General features: G+C 35.5%; 1 long non-coding RNA gene across 2 annotated transcripts; it reads right to left on the reverse strand.

Annotated features, from left to right (window-relative positions):
• Positions 1-446: 446 nt before the first annotated feature.
• On the reverse strand, positions 447-18,587 carry LOC105733950 (uncharacterized). 2 transcript variants are annotated; one of them, XR_001111393.3, is made up of 3 exons: positions 18,327-18,587; positions 4,942-5,025; positions 447-4,301 (listed from the first exon to the last, which is right to left on the reverse strand). It is a non-coding gene; the product is annotated as an uncharacterized LOC105733950 (long non-coding RNA). The 2 variants fall into 2 exon arrangements; XR_010341936.1 differs by lacking the exon at positions 4,942-5,025.
• Between the last annotated feature and the right edge of the window lie 6,908 nt (positions 18,588-25,495).

Below are 25,495 nucleotides of genomic sequence, written 5' to 3' on the forward strand. Positions count from 1 at the left end.
CTCATTTACTGCTATACAGCTGTAGTTTTCTTGAGCCTTTTATGTCCAGCCTCTGACACAGACCATAGAGACAATTCTCTTTTCTTAGAGGATACCCTAGTTTAGCCCCACGTTCATGTAAAGGGGTACAAAGTAATTTTTTCCACACATATATTAATGTAAAGCAAACCAGCATATACTTAGGCATAATAAAATTTTGTAATATGGTAATCTATTGTCCTGGTATTATCTTAAATAGTAATGGAAAATGTTAAATATTTTGTGTTTTTTCCTTTTTGTGAAATGTAGGAGATACACTAATTGATTGACTGGCAAACTTTTTATTAAACGGCCAAACAGTAAGTGTTTTAAGCCTGTTAGTCTGTGAGTTTTCCTTTGCAACGTCTCTAGTCAGTCACCATAGCATGAGCACAACCATAAACACTGTTTAAATAAATGAGAGAGGATCCGGGTTCCAATAAACTTTATTTACAAAAACAGGTGACTGGCCCACAGGCCAAAGTTTGTAGAACACTGAATTAAATAATATTTAAATTTTCTCAAGAGTCTAACATATTATTACTCTACAGCAACAAAACAAAAAATATTCAGAAATAATACCATGTGGTTTAAACAAAAGGTATAAGTTCCTTGTCAAAAAAGCTGGAATTATAAGTTTGTAAGTCCAACTGTTTACATGACAGATTGAGGATTTAAGATCATTTCACAAGCAAAGAGATTAATTTCTTATCTCTCTCACTCTGTGCACTTTCAGGAAATATATTACATGTATTTATTTGATAAGACTTAAGAATGGGTATATTCAGAATAAATGAGCTTGAAGTGCAAGATGTATTTTAAAAGTCTTTGATCAAAAACCATGTTACATTATAAAGGTAAGATGCTATCCTGAGCATTTTATGGAACAAGAATTTAATAGCATGCCAAATTTCGGATAGAACCCACTTGACATTGTCACAGCACATATGTGACCTTTCTGCGGTGGTATGTCCTTGATGAAGATAAAAATACATTCTGTTCCTTAAGAATGCAAATTCATTGCAAAGTACATTAAACTTGAATAAATAAATTTTTAATGAAACATAGGGTTGTTTTTGAAATTCACTCTGTTCTTTCTCTGTGCTTGTCCCTTTTTCATAAGGTCTACAAGTACTATTCTACAGTTATTAAATTCAGGACAGCTTTTTGTATCTTTGACATAGTTTAAGGAAGGAATTAATGAGCAAGAGCCTGTAAGTTACTTGCTCAACTTCTCCTGTTAAAACAACTCATCAGAGATCACTCACAAACAGCTGTGTCTACAAGTCATAAATGAGAGGTCATGGGTGGTGACTAAAGTATGACTCCCAGCCTGTGCGTCTGAAGAGTTACTCGTCAAAAGGGGTATTTTCACTATGTGAAAAGTTATTTTAAAGGGTTCTATCATCACCAAGTTATGTGGACCCCATTTAACCTATGCCAATTTCAAAAATGACACATGGATAGGAGATACTTTACTCTTTCGAGTCGCAGAAGATTGGTAAACCAGTTTAGGGCTTCAAAATCTCTAGGGAAAAGGTTCATCTGTCCCTTAAATTCTTTTCCCTTCTTCCAGAAGGCATTTGCCTTACAAATTCCATACAAAGTTTTGACAGTATCAGCAATCAGAAGCAGAGACACATTCTCCGTTCCCCACCCCAATCTTCATTAATCTTTGATTTCATGTAAGTCCATCCTGCTTGAAGTTGTATCTCAGGAGACTGGGGATTAGAGCTTTGGGTAGCAATAATGTTTGGCAAAATAATACTATAAAACTGAGTTGGAAAGCTCAAAGGCGAACTCATTTACATTTTAAGACTTTTGCTACTTCCTGGTTCCAGCAGTGCAGAAACACCCACAAACATGAGCACTTTCCAAAACTGCATTTTGGCACGTGCTTTTTCAGTTCCAGCTAGATTTAGGAAATGTACCAGGTAAAAACAATAATAATATAATATGAGCAAGATTTCTTTTTTTTTTCTTTTCTTTTCTTCCTGAACCTCTAGGAACACTGTTAATACTGTCAGAGAGGCATAATTTTTTTTTTTGGCACAAATTACATTTTTAGAATTACAGCCACAGTTCCTTTGATGGAACCCAGAGCCAGGATGGTATATGGTGGTAGGATGTGTGTATGTGTGTGTGACAGGGAGGTGCTGAGCCTGAGTATAGAGCCAGAAGTGGGGAAATGGGAAATGGGTGTTTGCAGATGGTAGCTGACAGGCACCATTATCCCACCTGGATTTCATCCTGACTTGTGTCTTCAAAGTATAGAGTGTAAGGCCGATCAGAAGATACGCAGTACCTTCTGATCAGAAAACATGTCATCTGTGTTTTCCTTCCCATCGAATCTGTGCATCCTATTTTTTCCTTACAACTGTCATATACCATCTGCAGACCTTAGCCTTGCCAACAGTTACCCTTGAAGATTGAATGCTAGAAATTTAAGAAAATAAAACTAAGGCAGAATTTTGGAAAATCGAATGGCAGTTTCTTATAAAGTGAAACATATACTTATCCTGTGACCCAGCAATTGCACTGTTAAGGTATTTACCCAAGACAGATGGAAACATGTGTCTGCTAAAAATCCTGGGCTCAAATGTTTATAGCAGCTTTGATCATAATAGTCTCCAAAAATGAAAATAATCCGCATGTCTATCAACTGGTGAACAGACAAACTTTTATGTATCGGCACAATGAAATACTACTCTACAAAATAAAATGAAGACATGAACTACGGATACATGCGAAAACATGGATGAACCTCAAATGCATTATGCTAAGTGAAGTAAACCAGGCTTCAAAGTTTAGATGTGGTTTGATTCTGTTTATATCACCTTCTGGAGAAATAAAAGCAGTAGTGACAGAAAGCAGATCAGTGAGGGCAGAGGAAGGAGACTGACAAAGGGGAATGAGGAAAATTGTGGGGGCGATGGAAATGTTTTTCTTCTTGATTCCAAACTCCTGGAGCGATTCTCATGCCTTGGCTTCCCAAAGTGTTGATTACAGACATGAGCGACTGGGCCTGGCTGTTCTCTATCTTGACTGTGTGATGGTTACATATCTTTGTGCTTGTCGAAAAGCGTAGAGCTGTATGCAATGAAGGGGGAGTTTTTGATATATGTAAATTATATGTCAGTACACCTGTCTTTAAAATAATTAGGCAGAACTCCACTGAGTACCGAGAAACTTAATGTATGTTTGTGTCCCTTATGGCTTCCTTTGTTAAAAAAAATTCCCTTCTTCCTCTCACACACATCAGCAGTTCTATTCCCCGACCTATTATGACAAGCTAAGCAAGACACTCATCGTTCTTAACCAGTGGGTTCATTTTAAAGTTTTCTGATACCTGTTTAGTCTCCACTTAGTTCTAATTAACTTGTTCTCTTTCTTCAGCAACCCTTTCAATCGTGGAGTTCTCCTTGAGCAAACCTGGAGGGGCAAGGGAGGTGAATTTATAGGAAAAAGCAAGAGCTCGTTTTGTTTAAATTATTAAGATAATTTGATTGTCCATTATTCCAAGTGGAATTGTCCCAAACTCTGTTCCCATTTGAGTCAGTATGCGTCTTCTTGCCATTAGTTCTTGCTCTACTGGGGAAAAAAATGCATTAGTCTCCCATTATGTGTGCTCTTGATCATCTCATCATAAAAAGTGCTAGATGCTTTGATTAAATTATCAGGATGAACATCCGTAGCAATGAAAGGTACAGAAACACCAGTTCAAATCGCTTTTGTACTATTAACATCTTTTGGAGGAGGCTAGGATCTCCTGTGAGGAACACACATCTGAGCAGCGTCTTGTCTCATTTTGTTCAGGACTTTCCCACTCCGCAGAATAAGATTGGAAGCTGCTATGGTCTCAATGTTTGTTTCCCCCGCAGATTCATACGTTGATACCTAATCCCCAATGCAATTGTATTAAGAGGTGGGGCTTTGGGAGGTGATTATGTCACAAATGGGATTAGTTCCCTGTTAAAAGAGGCCTGTGTTCTACCATGTGAGAACACAGAGGCCACCATTTATGAGGAACAGGCCCTCAGGAGACACTGACTCTGCTGGTGCATTGATCTTGGACTTTCCAGCCTCCAGAACTGCAAGCAATAAATTTGTGTTGTTTTGAAATTGCCCAATCCAAGATATTTTGTTATAGGAAGAGAAGTAGGCCAAGGCAGAAATCTCTCCAGGTATCTTCTATGAACTTTGGGGATGGTTCCACATATGACCTAAGTTTAGTGTTGATGGTCTTTAGAACCTCTGCCCTTCTGGCATCAGACTCAGGAAGTCTAGGAAAGGGTAAATGAATCAAGAGTTTTTATTAAAGGTCAGAAGACATTTTCAGAGTTAAAAAAAAAAATCAGCATCAGAACCAAAGGCAACAAGGCAAAAGAACAGCTCCCAGACTGAAGACTCCCCTAATGAATTCATACAATTTCCTGAATGATACATTTTTTCTTACTGCTAATACATTGAGGATTTCTCTTTGAATGACTGTGAGTTTGGGATCTTAGTTGCACCATCCTCTCGGCAAAATAACCTTATATAGCTGGCTACTACGTAAAACTGTCACACTGTATGTGTGAACATTAAAAATTCAAAAAATATACAAATAATGACCAGGCCAGTCTGGATTTTAGTCTGGCTTTGTAAATGTTAATAATAGATTAAACTCTTGACATCTTATGCCATAACGCTTTTAAGTTCAGAAGTATTTCAACCTCAACCCTAATAGAGGTCCCTAGGTCCAGTATAAAGTTTCTCTCTCTCTCTCTCTCTCTTTTAAATCATTAGCATCAGTTCTCTCTTAATCACAGCGCAGTTTTTCTTCTCATAGACTTCTGAATACTCAGTTACCAATTTAGCATATATTTCTACTCAGTTAATGTCAGTTGATTTCACCTCAAGAAAACTTTATTAGGTACTTACCATGATCTTGGCACTGAGGGACCACAGAGATGACTGAGCCTTGTTGCTGTCAATCTTGTGGGATAGAGGAACATGCACATCTCACTGTGGCATAAGTGAGACACAAGTGCCATGTGGAAACAGAGGAGGGAAAGATGAGTTTTGACTCAGGTAGGTTTAGAATACCTTTTGAGAGTTAGGGGATTTCTGAACAGCCTCTGGAATAGTGGGTAACACACAGGAAACTGGGGACATAAGTCAAAGGAGGAACAAGAGAGAAGAGTCTGATGGCTTCCCTGGATTAATAATTCATTTGAGATGTGCATAAGTGGCTCACATGTGTAATCCTAGAACTTTGGGAGGCTGAGGCAGACAGATCCCTTTGGCTCAGGAGTTCAAGACTAGCTTGAACAACATGGCAAAACCCTGTCTCTACAAAAATTACAAAAAAATTGGACAGGCATGATGACATATGCCTGTAGCCCCAGCTACTTGGGGCACTGAGGTAGGAGGATTGCTTGAGCCCAGGAGGTCAAGGCTGCAGTAAGCCGAGACCGCACCACTGCATTCCAGCCTGGGTGAGAAAGTGATGTCACAAAAAAAAAAAAAAAAAGAGAAAAAGAAAAAAAATTTGTTTGAAATGCACTATCTTTTTGATACTAATTTACCTAATACTTCCAGTTTTGTTTACTTATTGTTGGTTGTTTTTATTGTTTCTGATAGTTCATACTTTCTTGAAATTGGTTTTCTTCTCACCCATTTTTTTTATTTTTGCAGTGACAACTGGATGTAGATCTGCCACTATTTTGCTATGTGAACTTAGGCAATTCTCTGAAAATTGTAGATAAACTAATAACATATGCCTCACTCATAGAATACATGAGAGCTAATAATTTACTGATACTCATGCATTCATATTTAAATTATGAATAATTGGAATAATTACATTTACCTTTGAATTCTGCATGTCTAATAGTATCATATTTCATTTACATTATGGTTTTTCTTAGATTGTAATTGATTTTAAAAGTATTTATGTATTATAAAATATAAGTTTTTGTAGCCAAGGATAAGAAACTAGAATGATCAAGATGATTGAGTCCAAATTATTATCTGTGAAGGAGAATGGAGGATGGTTAGTAGCTCCAGTATGGATGAGCCTGGTCTGAAGATATAAACCACACATTCTTCTAACTCAGCCCTCGAAGTGCAATTCCATAATTCAGCACACAGGGATTTGGAAAACTTCTGCAGTATCATCATGCTCTAATTTTTTTAGTCCATTCTATATGTGAGTTTTATTCCAACTTCTACTTGGAAAGGCTTATGTCTTAAAATAAGCTTGATCCAGAAAGAAATTCTACATATGGCTAAGAGAAAAAGTAATTTTTTAGAACCTACATAGACTTAGTTATTTCTTATGTAGAATCCTTTATTTGCCTTTTTGTAGTTCTTTTTTTTTTTAAAACATAGGACTTCCCTTCCCTAGCTTAGAGGAATTTGTTCCGGAATTGTCTTTCACTCCAGAAGCAGGTTACTCCTGCCTCCATGAGCATAAAAGGTAAGAGGGAATGAATCCAATTTGCATTGTGCTGCTTTTTGGACATCTTAACACCACCTATACAAATAACGTTAATATATTAGTGTTTGCTCAGGAAGAACTTGATGTAAAACACAGCCTCACAAATCAGTCTGAGTATTTTAAAGCACCACCCACCTCTTAGTACATATTCAAGAAATGAAATGAACATAATCTGAATTGACCACTGTTCCGCTTAAATGTGTCTAAAAATTTATATGTTGAACCTTTGCAAACTGATGACTGGTCCACCCATTCATTATTTGCCCCTCTCAAAGCTATGACTATTGCCAAAAACTCATTATGGCATGTTAGCATCCCCTAAGTAAAACAGTGCATGTAAATTAGAGCAACAAAAGAATTCTGGATTAGAACAGAAGTAACCATTGCATTGACTGAGCATTAGTTATCAAGGCTATCCACCATGCTTCTTTTTGAGTCAGCTAGATAAGCTCATCGCAACATCTAGTCCAAATAGTCAGTGCAAATTCAGGCCATTAGTTGGTGACAGTTTTTCATCCAGCAGCTTACCTATCTGCCCACTTGCATTATCCTTTCTTTTCAATTTGTTAAGTAATATGCAATCCTTTTCATACACATTATTTTTAGCTAAGACAGCTTGCCTAGAGCTAATGAGTTGTAGATATTAGCAGAATTGGGACCTGATATGACCCCTTTGTCAAAATAATAAATGAAGTTTAAATTATTCCTTTTTCCTGATGTCTTTCTCATATTTACATTATTTATGCCTACTATAGGGTTTAGAAGTTGAACTAAAGACATTTGCTGAAATAAAATTAAAAGAAAGAAAAATGGAATATCCTATGAAGACTCTTAGAACCCATGTTTGGGGAAGAATAGGTGAGATTGTGTGTGTGTGTGTAAGGCATACTTATGTGTTGATGTGTGGAGGTCTGAGGGTGAATTCAAGGTAGGCTGTGTATAATTAGAGCTCTTTGTTCCTCCTTGTGATATAAAACAGTGAAAGAAGATTATTTTTTCCTCAGTTTTACCAATATGTTTAAAAAAAGAACTTGAACATTACATTGTAAAAGTAACTCTAATATATCACAATCATCAAAGTAATACATTAAACACCAACTGAGATAAGCATTGTGGTTAAGGCTCAGACAACTATCGATTTAGATTCTGCCTCTACCATCTACTTCAGGTGGGACACTGAACACATCACTTCATTCTTCTGAAGCTCAGTTTTGGTGTTTGTATAATGCAAGTAATAATAATACCACCTACTTCTTGGTGGTAGTTAGGATTGAATGAAATGATGCATATAAGGCTCTTACTCTAGTCACAGCACATTGTAAGGCAATGTTAGACTAAGTTTCTGTGTGAAATTATATCAATTAATGATCTTTGTATTGATTATATTTGTATGGAGACGACTATTTCTCAAATGCTGAAGAAGCCTCAAATACTTTTCAGAGACTTGAACATCAAGAGGAGCATCAATATAAATAGAATTTTTAAGGAAACTGTTGTTAAATTCATTTTTTAAAAAAAATCTGTTGCTCCTGAGGATTAGAATCAGGGCTGACTTTTCTGTTAGGTAAAGCAGGCGTATGTCTAGAGCCCAGAGTACCTTTAGGGTACCACAGAAATATTTTAATTTCTTTTAAAATCAGAAAAAAATGAACTTTTAGATAAAAAGTTTTAATATGCAATATCAATATATTCATCTTGGTGCCAATACAATCATAAAATATCATTTAAATATATATATATTTTAAATAAGAAAGGGGCCCCCAAAGGCAAAATTGCCAAAGGCCTCTGAAAGTCATAGGGCAGCTTTGTTTAAAATGTGATGCCAGACTGCAGGAAATAGAATCTTCTTCAGGTCACACAGCGTGCCAGGAGTTTTACTTGTTATTTTTGTTTGTGGTGGGATAGGAAGTTGTAGCTAAGTGGAGTAGCAGCACTCACTTTGTTAGAGTGCATCAGGCTTGTTTTTCTCAGAATGATATTGAGTTATATCCTCACAATAAAATTAACACCAGTATATGAAGGACTCATGGATGAAAACATAGATGAATAAGGCCAAAATATGTAATTTAGAAAATAGAGAAAGGGTAATATAGATAGAAATTATTTTTACTGTTTATAAGATACGAGGAAATGCACCTCATTTAAAATTACAAAAATAATTTCAAGACCTGCTGGAGTTAAAACCAGCTGAAATATAAACCCATTGTAGTAATATATGCCACTACAAATTTACAGCATTATAATATTGTAAATATTACAATAGTCCCTTTGCCCAAGAGGCACTGGTGTATCTAAAACATGTCGTCATGCATGTGCAGTGTCTTAGCAAAACAGATCTGAACTTCTTGTTGAGGCAAGCTCTGGGTTTAATCCTCTGGTATAGTTATTTGAGCTCAGTATCTGATGTCTCATAAGATCTTTTTGGACATAAGTATAACATATCAGGGCATGTTATACTTAATTAAGAATAAGGAGGAGTCTTCTTTCTTGACTGTCGGTTTTAGAGAGTTGTACAAAGTTAAATTTTGGACAATACTTAATTGCTTTCATTGAGAATTTGGAGTTAAAAAAAATAAGCTGTGAAGCACTTGATATGCTTGAATACAACATACAGAAGATAATTTCTCAAGAGATAGAGATTTAGAAATGACTGATTTCTATTAAATGCCAAAAACGTGCATTTTAATGGTAGTCTATAATGTGAATTCTCTAAGCAGTTGTGGGAATTTTGAATATGTGGTATAATACTCAGCTCAGTAAATCTTACTCTTCTAGCATAAGTAAAAATTTAAATGCCTACAGTGTAGATGGCACTGTGTTAAGCACTAGAAATTTTGATCAGCCCTGCCAACTACAGTGTAAGTGATGGAGCTCTGAATTACTGAACAACAACATTTCACTTCTCTTTGCTTCATTTTCCTTATCCGTGTACTGCAGATAATAATTCCTGCTTTATAGTCTTATTGTGAGGCTCAAATCAGATAATGTCTATAAAAGTGCTTTGAAAACTGCAAGGAACAATAAAAATATAAGATAGAATTATTACTATCCTTTAGGCTTCATGTTGATACCATAGCAATTAATTGTGATTATTTTATAAGAGTAGTATGGGATTTCGAGCTATGTTGTGAGCTTAAATATATCTGAATGTGTAATATAAGATTTGTATCAATGGCAATCTCCTAGGCCATGCTATTCTCTTAGGACTAATAGAAAAGCAAACATCTTTAACAAGGAACAAACTCCGTTGCTCTTTCGTGCCTCCCTAGTCATTCTGCCAGGTGATTTGTTTTGGTCTTTGGAAAAGTGTTAGTTGAGAGTCTTCACCTAAAACTAATTGTCATAAAAAATAATGAATGTGCACTTACAATGAATTTATTCAGAATCTCTGACTTCACTGACAAATCAGTGGTTTATCCAAGGCTGTTCAATTTGAATGTTTTCCTCTGAAGCTGTGATTACAAAATCTTCAGAGTTAAAGTACTTCCCTAAGATTAATGACTAGATGCTTGATTTGCAGTAAATGTCACTTATTTATTGAGACGCATTCTATGAGATTTGTGACTGCGAAGAGCAAAACTAAGTAGATGGCTTTGGAACCCTCTTTGGTATTCCAGGTTTAACCTTTCTGTCTCTTACTGTCTTTTGACTAACATTTGTTGAGTACCTACTATATACTCAGTGCTATTACATACATTAACTCATGTAATCATCACAAAGATTCCATTTTAGAAACTAAGAAAATACGATTTCACGGAAATTAAAAATCTGTCTAAGATGATCTGTGCAGTTGTAAGTCAGGACACCTCTTCTTTACTGACTCCAATACCAGTATTCTTTCAAAAATAATGTAATTTCTCATCTAAATCTACATGCTAGGCAGAAGGTATCCTCATATTCTTTCTGTCTTTCTAATCATCCTTGATCTCAGGAAAGAATTTGACAAATGGCTTTACAACAAGGCAGTAGGACACATGATTCATAAGCCTCAAAGTCACATCAAACACAAGGAGATGTATATTTTATCAGGAAAAATAAAACTATTTGGAATCTTATGTCAAATGTATGAAACTCTTCCTAAAATTTCAGAAATCAGCATGCAACATGTCAAAGGGACTAATCAATACTCTGAAACCATATTACATAGGTGATTTTCCCTCGCTAAATAAGTGGCACTCAGAACTGTAACATTGATGGGTTCGGATTTTCATGTAAACTTGTAATTAGATCTGTAACTATTACTTATGGCCTTCGCTCTTATAGAGCCACTTGCAATGAGACTGCTGTTCAAGTTGGCACTGGCAGTTTCTGTAGAATATTTTTCTACTCCTCCTCAAAAACTCACAGCAAAGATAGAAGATATGTCACATATGTTTTTAAAAGACCTGGTTACCAGCAAACAGAAGATAAACATCTCTAAAGACCAGAAGCAGAATAAGAACACATGGCGGTAAATGTGGTTTAAGTCACAGGCCTACCACATTCCAGGACAAGGAAGTAGCAGAAATGTTCATGTTTTCAACCTCTGAGGATCAAAATGGATGGGAGGATGGAGCCAGATTCAGTGTGCGCTGTAGAGAGTTAGGCCAGGGCAGCCACATTCAGAGGCAAAGCTGAGGCTAAGTTGTTGCCTCATGGGTGGGAGGAAGCACAAATAGGTGCTTCAGCAAAGCTTGGCCAGGCCCCACCTGGCTTGGTCGTACACCCATAATATCCCTGCATGCTCAGAGCTCTGGGTGCCAATACAAGAGCAAGGCAGGTAGAGACAACTATACAACTGTCGACGTGCAGAGGTGGGAAAGGAGAGATCGAGCCAAAACAAACAAACAAACCAAGAAAGGAACATTGTAGCAGCACGACTAACATTTCAAAGCATGAAAGCATAAAAAAATCATGAACAAGAGCCATTAAGCAGATGTTAACTGGATGGTATGATTATGATTGCACAATTTGAGAAAAATTTGAATATGTATTTTTAAGATCTTAAAATATATAAAGAAAAGAACAAATGATTATAGTACTAAAAATGATTACATTTCAAAAATATGTGGCTATAGACAAGTTCTAAAGAGAAATTTTAGAAATAAAAAATCAAATCATTAAAATTAAAGAGCAATAAAAACCAAAACATTGAGCGAATTAGGTTAACTTCAGTTTAAAAGAGCTAAAGAAGAGATTAATGAATTGGAGTACTGAGGAACTAACTAACCTACAAAATGAAAAAGGAAGTGAAGGAAGGAAAATACAACAGCAAAATTATGACAGTCTTGAAGAATGGTTTGACTTAATTTTTTCCCCATCAAATTATCAAAAGAGAAAAATGTCAATATTTAAAGAGATAGTGACTTAGAACTGTTTCCAGACTGAAGGACTCAATCTTTATTTAAAAACTACACAGCAAGAGCTAAGCAAAATAAAAGTAAACGATACTCTGACAAACAGCAACATGAAGAACATAATGGCTAAAGAGAAAATCATAAAGCCTCTCTGGGAGAAAAACAAATTTTCTGATAGAATGAGAACAGATATCTCTTTAGAAGCAGTAGAGATCACAAGACAATGAAGTAACACCTTCAACGTGCTGAAGAAAAGATTATCAAACTACAATCATATACACCTGTAAGAGGGTATTAGGAAAACATTTTTAATACATAAACAAAGGAATTTTTACTTATAGAAATTTAGAAGCATTTACTTAGCAAAAGGAAGGGTATACTTGTATGGAAGGCATAAAATGCAGTTAGCAATTGTGAGAAAAAAGGATAAAATATGTTTGTACATTTTATTTAAATAAGTAATTTTGGTTGAATTTCTTTCTTTCTTTTTGCAAAAACCTAAAACTAAAATTCTAGATAGATATAATGTAAATAGGCCAGGCACAGTGGCTCACGCTTGTAATCCCAGCACTTTGGGAGGCCAAGGCACGCGGATCACGAGGTCGAGATCGACACTATCCTGGCCAACGTGGTTAAACCCACTCTCTACTACAAAAACTACAAAAATTAGCTGGACATGGTGGCACGTGCCTGTAGTCCCAGCTACTAGGGAGGCTGAGGCAGGAGAATCACTTGAACCTAGGAGGCAGAGGTTGCAGTGAGCCGCTGGTGACAAAGTGACTGTCTCAAAAAAAAAAAAAAAAAAAGAATTATGTAAGTAGAGTATGGTTTGAGAGGAGAAAAGAGATATTAAATGCTTTAATTTGTTAGAAAAGTTTAAAGTTTAGGCTATATGTTAAATTTCGGCAAGTTCATTTGCTCAAAGTAGGTTTTACTTGTTACTAAGTGACACAGGTCAGTCCAAATTCTCTGACCTTCCCTGTTACCTATAAAAACCAAAAAATTAATGTTGATAATAATAAAGAAAACTCAGAGAAACCATTATTAGAGATAATTATTACATTGTAATTCTGTATCTAAAATGTTAATGTTACCACTAAAATAATAGAAATACAACTGATAAATCCATATAAGCAAAACATACAAAATGAATAACAGACAAAACAGGAAAACTTATCATCACAGCAAGAGATGTGAGAAAAAAGAGCCCAGGAAAAATAGGGAAAAAAGGGAAACATAACATGCTAGACATAAGTCAAAATCAGTAATCCACTTATTTATTATAACAGAATATATAAAACTGTATTTTAAAATATTAATTTTAAATGCTGCTCTTAAGAGACACAAATAAAGCCAGATAATACAGAACATTTGAAATAAAAGACATAAAAAATAAGGAATCATAAAGAATTTTTTTTTTATTGTACTTTAAGTTCTGGGGTACATTTGTGGAATGTGCAGGTTTGTTACATAGGTATACACGTACCATGGTGGTTTGCTGCATCCATCACCCCATCATCTACATTAGGTATTTTGCTCCCCACCCTCCGACAGTCCCTAGTGTGTGATGTTCCCCTCCCTTTATCCATGTGTTCTCGTTGTTCAACTACCACTTATGTGTGAGAAATACTTATTTTTAAAAAGCGGGTACAATAATACCACATGGTGGTATTATTAAAAAGAATTTAGTGTAAAAAACTTAAGAATAAGACACTCCATAATAATAAAGCTATTTACTAATATATGTATAAATATTATAAATTGTGATATTCTAACAATATACAATTAAATGCATAAAGCTATATTTAACAGGATTATAAAAATAAATTAACAAATTTATAATTATAGTGAGGTCTTTAAAACATTTTGTAAAAAGCTGATTAAAAAAATATCAGGGCTATAGAAAATATAAGCAATGTAGTCAACAGCATTATTATTTGTCTTTTTGTCTCTATTTAACTACCTATAAAATTCTACAATAAAGAAATACATATTGTACCTTCTTTCCAATGTATGCGAAACCTATTTAAAAAATCGATCGGTAAAAGCCACCAGGGAAATCTCAATTCCAAAAAATTCATACTTGTATTATTTGACCACAGAGCAATAACAATAACAAAACTACATAAGTGTATTAAAATATACATGTATGTGCTTATAAATAACCTTTAGTTTGAAAAGGAAATCACAATGGAAATACCAAAGTGTTTAAAAGTGAATAGTAGCAAAAAAAATACCTATCAACATATGTAGAATATGGTTAGAGTGGTAATGAGAACATTTATTGGCGTACATTTATAAGTTAGAAAAAAGAGGAAAAAATTAACATAAATAAGCTATGTGTAACCTTAAAAAGCTAGGTGAAGGTGAAAAACAAAATATAACCAATAAATGTCAAATATATCTGCTAAATAGAATATGTATTCAAAATACTGACAAAGCATGCAATGCAGCCAAGAAAGAAGAAACAATTACAAAGATAAGTAAAAATAAATAAATACAAAATAAGGTGGTACACATTAGAATAAAATAAAAGATATGAAAATCAATATCCATCTTTTTAGAAAAGAAAAAACACTTTCAATCAAGACATTGAAGAAAAGACGAAGCTCAAACAATCAATACTAGCAAACAAAAAATAGAGTATTTTTAGACTTATGGTGGCAATTAAAAACTTATAAGGAATCATATAATAAAATTAATGCCCAAGATAAGTTTTTGAAAATATTTACATTATAAAAATGAATAAAACATAGAAAACTTGAAGAGAATAATAACCATTAGAAAATGTATTTATTTCTATTTCCCCTTCTTGTCCTATCCACAGAAAAATAAGATACCAAGGCTAGAAGATCAAATAGTCTATACACACATAATCACTACCTACTAAAGACTGTCTTAAAAATTGAAAATGGAAACTATTCAAATTATTTTTCAAGACCAATATTAGTATTACAGAAAAACCAGGTAAAGACACTGAGAGAAAAGAAAATTATTCACCAACTGATACAGTTTGGATATTTATCTCCTCCAAATCTCACGTTGAGATTTGATCCCCTATGATGGAGGTGAGGTTTGGTGGGAGGTGTTGGGGCAAGGGTGCGTGGATCCCTCATAAAAGGCTTGGTGCCTTCCTAGAGGTAATGAATCAGCTCTTGCTCTATTAGTTACCCTCGGGTCTGATTGTTCAAAGAGCCTGGCACTTCCTTCCCTCTCTCCCTTCCTCTGCCATGTGACATGCCAGCTCCCATTCCCCTTCCACCATGATTGGAATCTCTCTGAGGCCTTCACCTGAAACTAATGTTGGTGCCATGTTCTTTGTGCAGCCTGCAGAACCATGAACCAAAGAAACCTCTTTTATAATATTTATAAATTAGGCAGCCTCAGGTATTTCTTTATATTCTAAGTCGAATTTGAGAAGCAGAAAAACAGAGTAGAAAGGGTTGGCTCATTACCTACCATATTTAAAGCCACAGTATTAAACAATATTTAATTGGGACAGGAGTCAATCAAAGAATCTAAAAAGAGACCTACGGCCACGAGGAATCACAACGTGTGATAGAGGCCACAGTGCAAATTAATCATGAAAAGGTGACCACTGCAGTAGTTGGTACTGGCTCAACTGGCTTTACGTATGGTAAGAACACAGTGGGATTCTTTATCATGGACTGTACCCTCTAAGATAATCCTGCTGGATCTAAGACCTCGAGATAAAAAGTAAAAGGTTAAAACTTTTAGAAGAATATATGACTATTTTCCTTACAATGTGGAAGCAAATCTTAAACAAGACAAAAAGTCATGAAGGAAACAGATCAATTAGATTCATAAAACCTAAAGACATAAGATAATTTTTTAACTTATGTAACTAAAAATAGGTAGCTATAATGGGAAAAAGAATAACATTAACAAGAAAACATAAATAACCAACCTGGTAAACAAGTATACCATCTCTAGGGAAAGCAATTCAGAGAAGAGCAAACTTGAATGTTTAAAAGAAAATTTAAATTACGCTTAATCTCATAACCAAGAAAATAAAACTTTAGTTTAAAATGTTGCATTATTTTACACCAATAAGAATAGAAAATTTAAAGTTTTACCTCTCCAAATATAATTTAGAATGTGGATAAATAAAAACTCTCATACTGGGGAAAGAGTACAGACTAAGGAAAAATTTGTAATCTGGTAATCCAGCATGAAACTGAAGATGCTCCTACGTGTGACTCAGAAATTCTACTCATAAACGTACATCCTAGAAAATGTCCTGCACATTTCATGAGGATATAAGTGAAGCTGTATATTGTAGAATAATTTGTAGTAGTGAAATGTCAGAAACAATATCAAAAGAGAAATGGATAAATAAAATGTGGCATATTGTTACAATTGACATTTATCAACACCAATGGATCTCAAAAATATGTTGAATTTAAAAAAAACGCATTGTGAATGATATCACATGGTATCATTTATGGAAATGTAATGTTTTGATAGTGACTACATATGTACATGAGATGAAGGGTAAGAGCATAAACGGAGTAACTACAGAAAGTTGTGATGGTAGTTGCCTCTGGATAGTCAAGGAGTACGTAGAATGATGGTGGGAGCAAAAAGGATGAAGTCAATTCATGATAATTTCATTTATTTTATGAAAACATGTCAGAAGCCAGTATGAGATAAAGTTAATATTTATCATCTTGGGTACTGGATGCATGTAGGTGTGTGGTATTTATTTACCGTTTATCTGACTTTCAACATTTTTTCAATAAATGAAACAATAAGCCAAACCCACTAGCATATTTGTGTGATGGTATGTTTACAACTAGTCAGCACAGTGTTTAATTGTATCACATTACTTGCTTGAGTAATGTATTTTATTTATTAGAGGAAAATGGTTTTTTAATATTTCTGGTTTCAAGGGAGAGGAATTTTCTGTAAACAAAAAGGTTTATAGAAAATAAACTGCTTATGATTTGGCCTCTCTTTGCGGGGGCCAATAGCTTGCAGTTAACATGCACCCTATGATACCTCGACATTTGTTCTTTGTTTTCTAGATTGTTAAAGCAGACTTTAAATCTGTTTGCCACATATAATATATCCTTTCAGGTCTTTGTCCAGAAATTTTATATCAGCAGAAGGGTTTGATAGCATGATGGCAATTTGATTTCATATTTTCTTTAATTCTTGGACAATAGGTATTTCTATTGCCTAAACAGAACCTGAATGTTGCAGCTAAAATGAAGAAAACAGTCACATACCCAGGAAGGGGTATAAAGGTACTTGGGCTAAACATAATTTTTATTTAGTTTTAAAAGGAGGCTTAATGTACCTAGAAAGGGATATAAAGTCACTTGGGCTAAAGATAATTTTATTCCATTTCTACAAAGAGCACTAATATCTATCCATGTTGCAGGCTTTTAGCAGTTTTCTGAGGACCGTAGTAGCTCATGTTCCCATGCATTTTGATTAGCACAAATGGAGACATTGAAGACTTATGTAATAATAATACCCTGCACATTATGTAATGGCTTTCTCTAAAGAATGTGCTTTTCTCTGTAAACATTTTTATAAAAACTCCAAGAAGTGGAAAATATGAGAAAAATATTTTCTGGTAACTACTATATTTGACTGAAATATTTTGGTATGCCAAATTCTGATATGATATTTAGAGATAATAAATGCGTAAGAATTCATTCCAGAAAAACAAATATACATTTCTTCCAATTTAAAATCTCTCTTCCTTGTATAATACCATTTGGGGATTTCTATGTTAGTCCCTCCACTATCCTCCCACCCCCTGCAAAAAGAAGCCGATAACTTCTGTATTTTCATTCATCCAGGAGTGATTAAACTACCAGAATCCTTGCCTCACAATTTAGATGATCAGTCTGAAAGTGGTTACAGCAGGACTTTTAGAACGTTCTTTGTTTTTGCTGAAAGAATTGCTATTTTCTATATAACTCAGTGGTAAATATTTCTCAACTGTGATACGCACAGATGTTAATATTGTTGAAAATAAACATTAGCATATAGTGCACCCGCATCCCTCCCACTACAGCCCCTCTCAGGCTTCTTGGATGTCTCAATTATGCTATTGGAAGAAGTATATGTTGGGGAGACAATGCTTTCTGAGCCCCATGTGCTCTGGTGCCAGTGCCCACAAATGCCAGGCTTTGGGCCTGGCTGACGAATGGACACACAGGCTGTGCGTGGCACTGCAAGATCCTCCCATTCTACTTCCCCCAGCACTTAGCACCCCACCACACAATATGCCACAGAGATTATCAGTCCTTTCAAGACTCACATCCCTGATTTTTGTCAGTCACCACAAGGCACCCCCAACTACCAACTACCAAATTCTCCCTAAGTGTTATCTAAACGCTCACTCTCATGAAACTGAGCCCATCTCCCTCTCTAACCCAGACGTACACACTTCCCAATCTATTAAACCTTATTCTCTTCTGTGAAATTTGAGTCACTCTTCATTGACTTACCCTTAAATTTTATAACCTCTTGCTAAGTTTTCATTCCCTTGATCATCTTAAAAATGACTCCTCCCTGAGGATGCTGCTTCCTCTGTGATTCTTTCAAGTGGCAGTTGTTTTTTCTCTCCATTTTAAATTTTTTCTTCATCATGACATTTCCAGAACATTCTCCCTCTATTCTTCCTAAAAATTCCCAGCTATTTTGAAGATTATGTTATCAAAAAAATCATTCCCCTTTATTGTAGTTATGCTCAATCCTTGAAGATATAACCAGCCAAATCACCGTCTTAAGTGTTCTCATTTCAGCATTAATCCTGGATTACACTCCTGCAGCTTTGCTAGTGCCCTTGCCAAGCTCCTAATTCTGACTGGAGTCCAAGGTGAATCTTGAGGTCTGCATGTTCTGTAGATTCTGTACATTGTCTGTATCCTCCTGCCTTCACTTGCAGACTTAGATGGATTGCTACACTGTTGGATAACGCTTGAAAGTGAGGCGTCAGCTCCCCAGGATGTGAACTTTAACTAGTGGGAAAGGCAGATAGATGGAAGAGAACAGGGAAGATAAACGTCACTTTATTTCTCCCTACTCCAACGTATGTTTTCTCCTTGCAAACTTTACAGAGAAACCTCACATTTTAAGTGAAAACACTTGCTGAATGTTTACCTTACCTCTCTACAAAGCGCACTTCTTACTACTGCTTTTATATTACTTTGCATCTTATTTTACCTTCTCTTTTTTCAACTTCACTGCCCTGGACTTTCACGTACTAAATAAGGTGTAAGTACTTTAATCCCTGCCTCGAGCTCTATTTTCTGGAAGCTGGAGGCAAAGACAAATCGTTCTTACCTGTGAATATCTTCTGTGGAGACCAGAGGGAAATCAATAAACTTCCAAGGTAAAATAAAGAAGATATCATATTTTGTCCCAGTGGATTCTTCTTTCTTAATCATGTGTTTGAGAAAAATGATAATCAATGTGTAATGAGCCACAAGACAATATCTTTTTTTCTGCTTCCTTTACTAGCAGATGATCTGGGATTTTTCACCAGGGATTACATTTTATTTGTTGTTTTTCTTAATAAAAATGGAATAAGGGTCTCATATGAAATGGATCAATGTAAGGCTGGTCACTGGCATTCCTCCGCTCCTAGCTGTCAAACCAGCACAGATTTTGATATAGCCATTTCATGACTGAAAATTTCATTTTCTTGTGAATCGCACGTGCTACTTAACTTTATAAACTCTAGACCAGTGCCGTCTAGTAGAAGTTTTGTTGGTGATAGATTTCTTCTGTGTCATTCAACATAGAAGCCACAGGCCGAGTGTGGCTATTGAGCAGTTGAAATGTGGTTAGTGAAACTAAGGAATACAATTATTAACTTTTAAAAAAAAGTAACTCAAATGTAAATGGCTACAGGTAATTAGTGGCTAACGTTGAACAGCATCGTACTAAGCCATAGTAGTGATGCTTTTTGTAACCTGAGAAACACAACCTAAAATCAGTCAGCTATTTCAAAACCAGCTCCGAAGATAGCTTTTCTGCTATTTCTAGCACACAAAAAGAACTAAACTACAAATGAATGATGAGAAAAAACTGGAATATAGGTGGAAAAAGTGATTGTAACAAAACTTTATATTATTAATCATCAGAATAAAATAAAGCCACTTTGTAGATGTTTCTATAGCAAATGTTGCTGGAAAATTAATGTATCTGCAATGATTTACATGATTTGATAATCCAGCTTTTAAAGGCATTCTCCTTAATAAACTTTCTACTCTATAAATTTAAAAAGATAAAACTGACTAATCAAAGCCTCCAAGCGACAGTTAATTCTTTGTACTTCTCACAATAGCGTTAAAATCATGTCCTTAGGAAAGTCTTATTTGGACCTCCCCGTCTTCCTTTTCAGCCAGGATCCTATTTACATGCTGTCACAGCATCGTGTTCATTTCATTCAATTCAACTTTCTGTTCATAATTACACATTCACTACCATCATTTGATTAAAATCTCTCTCTTTTATTAGACTCTTAGATCTTTATAAGCAAGAGGATGACTCATTCACCTGGCACAGGGTCTGACATCTAATAGGTGATTAGTAAGTGCTGAATGTACGAGAAAAGTGTATTCATGTTTGCAGAAAAAATTCAATTTAAATTGTTTTTCTGAATGTTTTCCAATGGTTAATTCATATAATATGCATTGCCAGTTAACTATATTTCTTTATACCCCCTTTCCTTTTTATCTGAAAGGGTAAACCAACTCTTTTCAATCCAGTGATAATTAATGGAAAACTTAGAAAACGTAATCTAGCTTAATTGAAAGGTTTCAAAATGAATAATTGCCTTCGTAAAACTGAATAACTATCAAGCATTAGTTATATAAAAATCAGCCACATAATTAGCTTCAGAACTCTGAAGTTTAGTAATAGTTTCTTGGTGTTACACAATAGTCCCCTTTCATCCATTCAGTTACCTGCACTGGATTCAGTAAACTGTAGTCCAAAAATAGATGAGTATGATACAATAAGGTATATTAAGAGACAGAGACCACATTCTCATTACACCAGAGAATATTATTATAATTGTTCCATTTTATTATTAATGATGTTAATTTCTTACCATGCCTAATTCATGTTATAAATTGAATGAGTAAAATAGAAATTAATTTATAATTTATAAATTAAGTCTTACAATCTGTATATATGTATAGGAAAAAACACAGAATACAGAGGGATCAGTACTATGTATGATTTCAGAGATCCAGGGGGTGTCTGGAAACATGTCCCATGTGGTTAAGAGGAGACTAATGTAATTCTTATGATCTTAATACTCTCCCTGTCACCCTCATGCCAGAAAGAAACTATAGACAAGAGTAATTGTTTTGTGAACTATCCTTTTCTCCATTGATATCTTATTACTTTATCAGATTACGTAGTATTTTATCACTGAAATATTTTAAATTGTGATTACAAGCTCTTTCCAAATGAGCACGTTTCTAAATTCTGTTGAAGTGAGTTACTGTCTATATAGACTTCCGTAGTGTAAGTGCCTCATTTTTTTTCATTTCTTGTCATTTTTTTCCCCTTATCTTTCCAGGTAATACTATCAATCAACAAAATTAATATTTGCGAAGAGTACGTAACATTTTAGGGCTATAATTTTGCAAATCTTAAAAAATAAAGCAAAACTGGGCTACTTATGTTACGATCTTGACTTAAGTCCATTTGGACTGCTATAAAAAACTACCAGAGACTGGTGGCTAAGAAACAGTAGAAACTTATTTCACTCAGTTCTGGAGGCTGAGAAGTGAGTGCTTAGCCTCTAGGACTAAAGTGCTGGAGATAAAGAAGGTGCTGGCAGATTTGGTGTCTGGTGAAGCAGGAATCATTTCTTGGCTCTCGAACAGCTCCTTCTCACTGCGTCCTCACGTGGTAGAAGGGGCAATCATGTTTTCTGGGTATCTTTCATAAGGGTACTCATCCCTTTCATAAGGGCAGAGTACTCATGACCTAATTGCCTCTCAAAGGTTCCACCTCTAAATACTATTATATTAGAAAGTAGGTTTCAACATATGAATGGTGGGAGTGGTGGGTGGGACACAAGCATTCAGTCTTTAGCAAGCTTAAAATATTACTTTTCAAATATGTATGGTTAGTTCCTTGAAATAGGCATGACTGCACCCTATATCTACCATCATTTAGCTGTCTGAAATGTATCCTTTGATAAACTATTACTGAATGCCTGCTATGCCAGATACTGTTCATGAGGGATAAAGGGTTAAGTAGAAAACCATCCCTTGTGTGCTTGTAACAGTAAGGGATATAGCATAAACTGCTAAGTGCCAACCCAATGCTCATCTTGGGTTTATTCAACACCAAGTGAACAACTGTTTGAGCAATAGATGACCTAAACAAAAGACTGTATTCTTCATCCTTACTTGCAGCTAAGTGTGGTCATGTAATTATTTTTTTGGCCAATGATACACATGCAAAAATATATTACAGGACTATCTGGAATACTTCATAAAGAAAGCTGGGAGATATGTCCATTTGCTATACTTACCATCTCTCTTCCTGCAACCTGGAAAACAGACTGAACAACTGGAGCTCCAGCTGGCTTCTTGAGCCAACAGGTGGCCTTGAGGATAGAAGCCACACGGAGGAAATCACAATGGAAAAATAAAAGAAGCCTTGTTAATTTATTGCAGACATTTGAAGCTACAACATAACCATAAGCTTTTAATCAGAGGATTTTTTTTATTCAATCCCATGATTTTTAAGATGTGCTATATATGTAAATCAAGGTAATATTAGCTGACGTATGTTAACAAATAGGTATATACTCTGTTCTAGCTATACAAAGGACATGTTGGGGAGACAGTGACCACATCTGTTTGGGGTCAGGGGTGGCTATTCAGAAGCGCAGCCATATGAATTAAGTCTCAAAGGCTGAGTGCTATTTGTTCCTTGAAATAGATATTGCTGCAACCTATATCTACATACCTCTTAACTATCTCAAATGCATTTTTCAATAAGCTATCAGTGAATGCCTACTATGCCAAACACGAGGGATAAAGGGATAAATAGAAAACAATCAGATAAAAGACAGAAAAAAGGACATTGCAATAGAGGAAAGAGCATATGGTAAAGCACATAGATTTAAAAAGTATTGTTCATTTTAATAACTGGAAGTAGTTTACTAATGGTTGGCTGATGACAGGTTTACACAGATAAGTGGAAGATAGGTTAGGAGGTCAAATCAACAACGACCTTGCACATTAAAGAGTTATCCATAGATTATGGAAGTTTCTAAATCAGGAGAGTGACATGATAAGTTTGGGCTTTTATTTTTTTTTTAACTTTTTTTAAATTGTATTTTAGGTTTTGGGGTACATGTGAAAAAAATGCAAGATTGTTGCATAGGTACATACATGGCAGTGTAGTTTGCTGCCTTCCTCCCCTTCACCTATAGCTGGCATTTCTCCCCATGCTATCTCTCCCCAACTCCCCACCCCCCACTGTCCCACCCCTATTTCCCCCCAACAGACCCCAGTGTGTAGTGCTCCCCTCCCTGTGTCCATGTGTTCTCATTGTTCAACACCCACCTGTGAGTGAGAACATACAGTGTTTGATTTTGTGTTCTTGTGTCAGTTTGCTGAGAACGATGGTTTCCAGGTTCATCCATGTCCCTACAAAGGACACGAACTCATCGTTTTTGATGGCTGCATAATATTTCATGGTGTATATGTGCCACATTTTCCCTGTCCAGTCTATCATCGATGGGCATTTGGGTTGGTTCCAGGTCTTTGCTATTGTAAACTGTGCTGCAATGAACATTCGTGTGCATGTGTCCTTATAGTAGAACAATTTATAATCCTTTGGATATATACCCAGTAATGGGATTGCTGGGTCAAATGGAATTTCTATTTCTAGGTCCTTGAGGAATCGCCACACTGTCTTCCACAATGGTTGAACTAATTTACACTCCCACCAACAGTGTAGAAGTGTTCCTATTTCTCCACATCCTCTCCAGCATCTGTTGTCTCCAGATTTTTTAATGATCGCCATTCTAACTGGCATGAGATGGTATCTCAATGTAGTTTTGATTTGCATTTCTCTAATGACCAGTGATGATGAGCATTTTTTTCATATGTTTCTTGGCCTCGTTTATGTCTTCTTTTGTAAAGTATCTGTTCATATCCTTCGCCCACTTTTGAATGGGCTTGTTTGTTTTTTTCTTGTAAATCTGTTTTAATTCTTTGTAAATTCTGGATATCAGCCCTTTGTCAGATGGGTAAACTGCAAAAATTTTTTCCCATTGTGTTGGTTGCTGATTGACTCTAATGACTGTTTCTTTTGCCGTGCAGAAGCTGTGGAGTTTGATTAGGTCCCATTTGTCTATTTTGGCTTTTGTTGCCAATGCTTTTGGTGTTTTGGTCATGAAGTCCTTGTCTACGCCTATGTCCTGAATGGTTTTGCCTAGATTTTCTTCTAGGGTTTTTATGGAGTTAGGTCTTATGTTTAAGTCTTTAATCTATCTGGAGTTTATTTTAGTGTAAGGTGTCACGAAGGGGTTCAATTTCTGCTTTCTGCACATGGCTAGCTAGTTTTCCCAACACCATTTATTAAACAGGGAATCCTTTCCCCATTGCTTGTTTTTGTCAGGTTTGTCAAAGATCAGATGGTTGCAGATAGGTTGTGTTGCCTCCAATGCCTCTGTTCTGTTCGATTGGTTTATATCTCTGTTTTGGTACCAGTACCATGCTGTTTTGATTACTGTAGCCTTGTAGTATAGTTTGAAGTCTGGTAGTGTGATGCCTCCCACTTTATTCTTTTTGCTTAGAATTAACTTGGCTATGAGGGCTCTCTTTTGGTTCCATATGAAATTTAAGGTGGTTTTTTCTAGTTCTGTGAAGAAGGTCATTGGTAGCTTGATGGGGATAGCGTTGAATCTGTAAATTACTTTGGGCAGTATGGCCATTTTCATGATACTGATTCTTCCTAACCATGAACATGGAATGTTTCTCCATCTGTTTGTGTCTTCTCTTATTTCGTTGAGCAGTGGTTTGTAGTTCTCCTTGAAGAGATCCTTTATGTTCCTTGTTAGTTGTATTCCTAGGTATTTTACTCTCTTTGTAGCAATTGTGAATGGCAATTCATTCTTGATTTGGCTCTGTTTGTCTGTTATTGGTGTATAGGAATGCTTGTGATTTTTGCACATTGATTTTGTATCCTGAGATTTTGCTAAAGTTGCTTATCAGTTTCAGGAGATTTTGGGCTGAGACGATGGGGTCTTCTAGATATACAGTCATGTCATCTGCAAATAGAGACAATTTGACTTCCTCCTTTCCTATTTGAATACCCTTTATTTCTTTTTCTTGCCTGATTGCTCTGGCTAGAACTTCCAGTACTATATTGAATAGGAGTGGTGAGATAGGGCATCCTTGTCCAGTGCCAGATTTCAAAGGGAATGCTTCCAGTTTTTGCCCATTCAGCATGATATTGGCTGTTGGTTTGTCATAAATAGTTTTTATTATTTTGAGATATGTTCCATCAATGCCTAGTTTATTGAGGGTTTTTAGCATGAAGGGCTGTTGAATTTTGTCAAAGGCCTTCTCTGCATCAATTGAGATAATCATGTGGTTTTTGTCTTTGGTTCTGTTTATGTGGTGAATTA

The sequence above is a fragment of the Aotus nancymaae genome, unplaced genomic scaffold (assembly GCF_030222135.1).
Source record: "Aotus nancymaae isolate 86718 unplaced genomic scaffold, 86718_ANA_hifiasm-v0.15.2.pri h1tg000011l, whole genome shotgun sequence".
Lineage (NCBI taxonomy): Eukaryota > Metazoa > Chordata > Mammalia > Primates > Aotidae > Aotus > Aotus nancymaae.